Raw genomic sequence first — 8,110 nt, forward strand, 5'->3', positions numbered from 1 at the left:
CATCACCACCACCATCTTCACCCTCATCACCACCATCACCCTCATCACCCTCATCACCATCATCACCACCATCATCTTCACCCTCATCACCACCATCACCCTCATCACCACCACCACCATCTTCACCCTCATCACCACCATCATCTTCACCCTCACCACCACCATCATTGTCATCACTCTCATTGTCTTTGTCATACTGTAGCAGTGACAGCAGTCCTCTGGCTGTGTGCCAGGCACTCTTGTAAGCACATATTTCATTGCATCACTGACAACAATTTGAGGTGGTTTCTATGTGTTACCTCCATTTCTTAAAAGAGAAAACTGGACCTCCCAGAGGAAAAGCAACTTACCCAAAATCACCCCACTGGCAGTCTGCAGAGCCAGCCCCCTGCACTGGCCGCAGTCACACTGCAGAGCCAGACCCCTGTGCTGGCTGCAGTCACACTGCAGAGCCAGCCCCCTGCACTGACCGCAGTCACACTGCAGAGCCAGCCCCCTGCTCTGACCACAGTCACCCTACAGAGTGGCTCCCTGGTGTGTAGTTTTGGGGATTGGATCCAGGGAACCTGGAAAGCCAGCACCACAGGATGGGGGTGTTGAGCCTGTCTGTGGGGGAGATAAATAGGGACGCCATGCAGAGCATGAAGCCCCTCAGAAGAGCTGGTCCCACCCTGTCTGGGCCCCACATAGCATTGCTGTCTCCCTGGCCTTGGTTTCTTTGTCTGGAAAATGAAAAGCCTAGACCAGACCATCCCAGAAGGCTCTCTGGTGCCAGTGTTCTCAGATGCTCCATGTCATTGCCCATGTCACACAGTCATATGGGGTTAAGCACTAAGAGCTCCCTGGAGTGTCAGAGATCAAAGTGTTCCAGCCTAGGACATGACCAGAGTGTATAGCGAGGTGGGATTCAGCCCACAGGGATGCATGGAGCACAACATGGGGTGGGTGCTATTTGAGGTATGGGGTATACAAAAATGGGTACACCATCTTCACCCTCATCACCACCATCACTACCACCATCACCACCATCACCATCTTCACCCTCATCACCACCATCACTACCACCATCTTCACCCTCATCACGACATGGGGTGGGTGCTATCTGAGGTATAGGGTATACAAAAATGGGTACACCATCTTCACCCTCATCACCACCATCACCACCACCATCTTCACCCTCATCACCAGCACCATCACCACCATCTTCACCGGTGATAGTGGTGATGAGGGTGGTGATGAGAGTGAAGATGGTGGTGGTGATGGTGGTGATGAGGGTGGTGATGAGAGTGAAGATGGTGGTGGTGATGGTGGTGATGGTGTACCCATTTTTGTATACCCCATACCTCAGATAGCACCCACCCCATGTTGTGTCCAGCAGAGGAGGCGGAAGCACTAATAGGTGTAGGACACAGCATGATATGTATGTGCCACAATCTTAGTACCTACGCTATGCATCACAGGCAAGGTGATTTATGAGTGGGTCTTGAGGGATGAATAGGAGTCTGCCAGTCTGGCAAAGTAAGCAGTAGGGGATTTCCAAGAAGGAGAATCGTCAAATGCAGAATTAGGTATAGGAGCTGTCCAGGATGGCCTGAGGTGGAGTGGGAGAGCAGGGAGGGAAGGCCCTGCAGGGGCAGGGCTTTGGGTCTCTGGCTAAGTGTATGTTCATCCTATGGGCACTAGGGAGCCATGTGAGGCTTATAAGTGGTGGTATGACATGATAGAGCTCGTGTTTTAGAAAGACCACTTCATGTTGCTCTGGGACATCTTTGCGTTGTTTTATTATTGACACCAGCCCACTTTTGCAATTGCCACACAACTAGTTCTGATAACAAAAAGCTGGCCAGGCCAGGCCAGGTGCTGCTGAGCTCTGGGCACTACACGTGTGGGGGATTGCCAGCGCCCCTCGTGGTGACGGAGGTCCCTACATGGCTAATGCCACATGTAAATGTCTCATTTGCTCTAAATAAATGCCTTGCCAGTGTTCAGCATGGCAGAGTCTGTGAAGAAAAGCTCAAGTGCAGGACTCCAAAAAAACACAAGGGCTGCTGCCTGCACAGACACCTGGTGTGTGCCAAAGTGGCAGGATGGTGAACATGGTTGAGGCGAATCCCTGGAAAGACAAGCCCAGAGGCTGCAGTAGCCATTGGAGACTGGGTTTCCCGATCGCAAAATATAACCCTTGACCTATGTGGAAGTCTGGAGAGGTGTGGAAGAGAAATGAGTCCCCCAGAGAGATGCTGAGAGTGAGGGTCAGCACCCAGGAGGACCCAGCCTGGGCTGCTCTGCACTCCTAATGCAGGCTGTCATTAATCCCTCCAAGCACAAGGGTGAGGAAACTGAGGCACAGGGAGGCCAAAGCCGCTTGCCCAAGGCCTGCTAGGAAGAGGCATAGCAGAAATGCCATTATGTGTCCTCAGCAAGCAATTGTACTGCTCAGCCCTGAGTTGGGCGAGTTACTACGTAAATTAAAATAGTAAAGTCTTGGCATGGGGCATCACCAAGGCACAGGGGACCTTCTGGCTGTCCCCCCTCATCATAAGTGGTGCTATGGCATGGCCACTGACACACCCAGGCAAAACTCTCAACAGTAGCTTGGCTGGCCGTTCATTTGGAGTTTCCTTCCAGCCATTTTTAAATCTCTTTGTTCATTCGCTGAACAGATAGGGGCCGTTTTGTGTGCCAGGTGCTGTCGCAGGCATGAGGCTGCGCTGCCCTCTGGCTTGTGGCCTGGGACATCCGGACGGCAGTAGGAATACCAAGCTGTACTGTCAGCCTTCAAAGACTTGCAGGAGGAAATCGCCTGATGGCCAAACTTTGTCCCCCCTGAAATCAGAAGGAACCATTGTTTGGGCTCTAGCGGCAGGTGGCAAACACGGAAAACCGATTTTTCTTTAATGTCGCTGAAGGGAAGAAGAGCTGGCTCATGCTCGGGCTGGACCAGAATGGATAAGCAATTTAGAGAGGAAAAGCTCCCAGGGAAATGTGCCACATTTTTTTCTAGAAGAATGTTGGAAGATTTGGTGGCCAGGTATGGAAAAGAAAACCCGCGTACACTGGGGCCATTCATGCCTGGTTAGGGGCAGCCTTCACATGGCCCAGGTGGTGGGGAGGGCATTGCTGGGCACGGCGGGCAGCTAAAAGGGCCGGTTGTCCCTGCACGCCTTCCCAGTCACCCCGCGCAGCACTGAGGCGAGTCAATGCGCCTTTTACAGCCGGGCCTTCCGCTCCGGCTCCAAATAAACGACTGAGCTGGGCAAAATGTAAATTTGTAGTCGGCGCTTGGAGACGTAATTATAGGAGAAAAATGAGGACAGTGGCGATTTGGGCAGCAGATATCTGACTGCTTCATGCAACCAGGCTTGGGGTGAGGGATGTCCGGGAGGAAGAAGGGGGCCAGGGGCCGGGGGCCAGGGCTGAAGGCCATGTCCCTCTCTCCCCCTGCCTGGACCTGCCCCAGGCACTGCCATTCTTTGGGCCCAGCCTGGGACACCTCCACCCCAGGCCCTCACTCTGCGGCTGCCCCATGAAAGGCCCCATTCATGCGCCAGGCCGCTGGCTTGGGTTACCGCGGCCAGCCCGTTCCCCGCCACCTCTGTTTTCTTTTCATTAGAAGGATTCCCATATTTAAGGTCCGCAGGGCTGAAGCAGGGACGCTCAGACGAGAGTGTCTGGAGAGAAGAGCTCCCTGTGGCCCCACATTCCATGGATTATAGTGGCAGATGGGGAAACTGAGGCTCAGGGAGGTGTCCAGGCCACGTGGCTGACAGATGGCAGTGCCAGGATTTAGACAGGGTCTTCCAACTGTGCACCACACCTCAGACCCCCAGATGGGCTCCCATCAGTCAGGGGGCACAGGCATGGGTGAGGTGCATTTTAGGCCAGGCAGGTACCAGACCCCTCAAGGCCCAGCCTCCTTCCCTGTAAAGCTGCTGGGGCCTGAGGCAGGAGCAGGTCACCCGGGCAGGCCTGGCCCTCGAAAGTACAGCTTCAACTTCGCCTGGGAGGGACTCACCAGCCTCAGAGGCAGAGTTGGGGCTCAAACCAGGGAGCTCTCAGCTACCTCTCCGGTGTCTTTTCCACGCAAGGCAGGAGGTGGGGAAGGCTCCCAGGGGTACAGACCACGTGCCCCAAGGAGAACTACTGGGAAGGGCTCAGAAGGCTGGAGCCATGGTTATGCATGCAGGGAGGGCTTCCTGCAAGGAGGGAGAGCTGGAGGTCAGCACCTCACAGAGGGGCAGGAGGTGGGTTCCCCATCCTGCATGCCCAGTCTTTCTGTCAGGCTTGGGGGGGCAGTACGTGTGTGAGAGCCAGATGTTGGTGGCATGTGGTGGCCTGTGTGCCTGTGTCCCTATATAAGACATCCTCAGTAGGAGGACCCATTCTGCCACCATTTTTGCTGTCAAATGGGGCCATGTGGAAGCTAGGCAGGGTCATGGAGCTTCTGGCATCTGAGTCATGCACCACCCTCCATCTGGAATGTCTCCTTGGCCACTGCTCCATCTCAGGCCTCCCTCCATCCCTACTCTGCCCTCCCCTCCACCACTCTCTGGCCATCGCCAGACGTACACATCCACCCAGGCAGCTTTCCAAGGAGGGTTCTCTGTCACCATTAGAGCTGAGCTACAGGTGACAGTGGGGCTGTGCTTTGGGACACAGATCTGTCCCTCTCCATCCTGCCATGCCCTCTGTATACTCTAAAGCCTGTGTGTGTGTGTGTGTGTGTGTGTGTGTGTGTGTGTTTGCTTGTTTTTTTCCTGATGCCAGGAAAGAAATGGGTTTTGGCCTCAGTCCTGGTCAGGTACCTGAGGGGCACAGGGGCACCTCGGGGTCAGAGGAAACCAGCCCTGGGATGGGTGCCCTGCAGCTTCCAGTCCACAGACCACTCACCCCTCCTGCCTTGGACACCACTGTTGGATCTGCCTGCTGAAGCTGCAGGAGACCCCTGGCTCACTGCCAGGCAGTGTGGCCATGGCAGCACCAAGGACTCTGGGTGCTGGCTCTGGCTTCTGACTAGTGGGCATGGTGACTGCCACCTCCCAGACCAGCCAGCGGAGACTCAGAGGGTTGCTGACCCTCCCAGGGACACACAGCTGGCAGGAGCAGAGGAGGGAACAGAAGTCGGACTGCCTGTGCCTCTACAGCAGTAGACCTGAGTTTGTAGGCTAAATGACAAAGCCCGCAGGCATCCGTTGTGGTCCTAAAGTGTTCCCTGGGGCCCACCTCCTGGGTCAGGGGTTCTGACGGAGACAGCTCTGCAGCAACCAGGGCACCCATTCCTGGCAAGGTCGAATAACTGGTGTCACCTGTGCTGTCATGGGTATGTGGGACAGGCTCTACCCTTGGGATGGATGCTTTGCCTTCTCTAGCCTCAGGTTCCCCTTCCTAGCAAATGGGGTTAAGGAGCCCATGAGATCACAGGTGAAACTTGCTTTGAAAACCCTGAGAGGCTTTTAAACATCCCACGTACCACACCAAAGTCTCCCTTCTCAGGGACAAAGATCTGGGTACGTGAGAGCCCATCTGTGTCAGACCCAGACCCACACACAGGGCAGAGGTGAGACATTGGTTTCCAGCTCCGTGGCTGTCTGGACAGACAGTGCCCACAGGCCGAGCGGTCAGTGCCAAGCTTGAGCAGCCATGACGCAATATGCCCCAGGGACTTGGAGGAAGCCTGTTATTCCTCCCACCCCAGGTCTCCACAGCTTCATTTTTACATCAAGCAGAAGTCAGGGGCCTGACTTGGAAGTGCTGAGCTATGCTCTGATGCCTGTAGTGGCCCAGGAAACCCCTCCCCTTGAGGGTGACCAGCAGCAGGCCTGAAGCGCTGGGTGGCATGGGGGCTTGGCCAGGGCGAGGAACCTGGGTGCAGTGGCCATGACTGTGAGTGAGTCCAGCAGCACAGAGAGCAGAGGCTCAGGACATAGGCCTTCCTAGGTTCAGCTTTCTCCAGAGCGCCCCCTGCAGGTGTCCCAAATGGTGGGGTGGTCGTGGTTCCACTGTCTAGCTCTCCAGTGGCCAGGGGAGTAACAGGAATCCAGAGGCAAGCCTGACCACCGGCCAGCCCAGGAGAGCACTGATACCAGGATCATTCTCCCCTTGCAGAGGGGCATCCAGGGCGGGGTGAATCTTTTATCACAGGCCTGTTCCATGCATTTCAGAGGTTTAGCAGGTCTTAACCTCCATTTGGTAGATACCAGCAGCAACACCCAGCCTTAGCAGCCAAAAATGTCTCCAGACACTGCCAGATGTTGAGAAGCACTGTGTCTGGAGGATTAGGATGGGGCACAGGGTGTGACAGTGGCCCTGGGTAGGTAAGGCATGTTGTGTGGCCTTGGGTATATTGCTAACCCTCCCTGTGATTGGCCCAGGGTGGGCACAGGTAGATCAACTGTTAGGACTAGGGGTCATGGTGTGGCTTCTGCGTGAGGGTGTCTGTCACTTCTCATGTGCAGGCAGCGTTCAAGTGTCCCAGGCTTGGAGAAGAGAGTAGGCTCTCGCATGTGCGCGCGCGCACACACACACACACACACACACACACAGGGGTCTTGAGACTATGGCCCTTCTTAGAAACAAGAGTCGACCCAGTAGAAAGCACAGGTAAGGAAACACCTGCTGGGATCTTTGTGCAGAGCCAGGGGACCCCCACACTAGAAACTCTAGGAAACCCACGTGATCGAAATACCGATTCACCCTGGAGGGTTCTTAGTTCCTTCCTGTGCTGTTTTCCAGGGAGATGGAGATCCCAGGCCCAGGGCCCTGATGCTGCAGAAATGTGAGCCTTGGCTGCGGGCCCTGGGGGCTTCCTAGCACCATGGCCCCTGGCAGGAATTTCTGGAGCCTCCTTTCCAGGCTGCAGCAGACAACCACAGGAAAATCTTCTCTGGTTTGCAGTTTATTTTAGCTTTTTGCAAATTGTGTGGAGAGTTCAGAAATGGGCCTCCAGATGTCACAGGAGAGGCCTCTCGGCCAGGCCCACTCCTGGGTCTGCCACACCTCACTCTACACAATAAAGGTGTCCCTAGAAGGGTGTGGAATTTGAACTGCCAGGTAAAGTGTGCCTGCCTCCTGCAGTGAGCAGCTTTGTTACAGTACTAAATTGGAAAGGATTCCTTCCAGTAAGCCTACCTAGTCCATAATTTGGGGTTAAAGTGGGGAGGAGGCTTGATCTGTCCATGGCTGTCTCCCCTGAGGGCTGCACTCCTGATCATGGAGGAGGCCAACAACACCCTCCAGCCTATCTGGGACAGCCTGAGACAGTCACGCTCGGGGCGTCTGCTGGCTCCAGCCCTAACACAGCCATTTCTGCCTGCGTGGCCTTGGGAAGGTCCCTTGCCTTCAGGGGCCTTGGTTCCCTCATCTGCGAAGGAAGCTGTTGGATGTGTGGTCTGCCAGGGCCCCTCCCTCTCTGGGGGCCTGGGTGGTGCTCCGCGCTCCAAGTTCCAGAACTCCCCAGCCAGGCTGCCGCTGGCCCAGGGCTGGGGGAGGGGCCCAGCGTCAAGGTAGCAGGGGTTGCGGGATAGTGTCGGCTCCCCACTAAGAAAAGTGTCCTCCAAGCACCTCCTCCAACCTGGTGAACCTCAAGCGGAAGTTCCCCAAGCAGGTGGCAAGTGACAGTTGTGACATCCTCCCCCCAGACACAGAGGGGGAAATGTGGGTGCCTAGAGGGAGCACGGAGACAGTAGCACCCTCACGGCAGCTCGATGGTAGCCTGGCAGCCGTTATAGAGTTGTGCTAATTCCACCGTTTCCATCTGAGCCCTGCCAGGCTGTCCTGTGGGGTGGGTAGCGGGGAGCTCCGAGGAGGGGTCCTAGGGAGGCACCTCTGCTGTCAGCGACCCCCATGGCTAGGGTGGATCCGCGGAAACAGACACCTAGGAAAAGCGTCGCTAAAAATAGCCGGAGTTGGAGGGGCGGGGGCGGCGAAGTGTGTAACCTAAGCCGGCCGGCCGAGCCTCCGGGGGCAGACCGCGGGCTGCCGCGTCTCTGAGCACCGGCCGGGCTGGAACTGGCGCGCTGGCCGGGAGAGGCGCGCCGCCCGGCCGGCTCACGGAGACCTGGGCAGGGTGGAGGCCGCTCCCGAACCTCCCACCCCGCCCTGAGGGGCAGCG

Source organism: Otolemur garnettii, unplaced genomic scaffold, assembly GCF_000181295.1.
Source record: "Otolemur garnettii isolate 467f Iridium unplaced genomic scaffold, OtoGar3 scaffold00185, whole genome shotgun sequence".
Classification (NCBI taxonomy): Eukaryota; Metazoa; Chordata; class Mammalia; order Primates; family Galagidae; genus Otolemur; species Otolemur garnettii.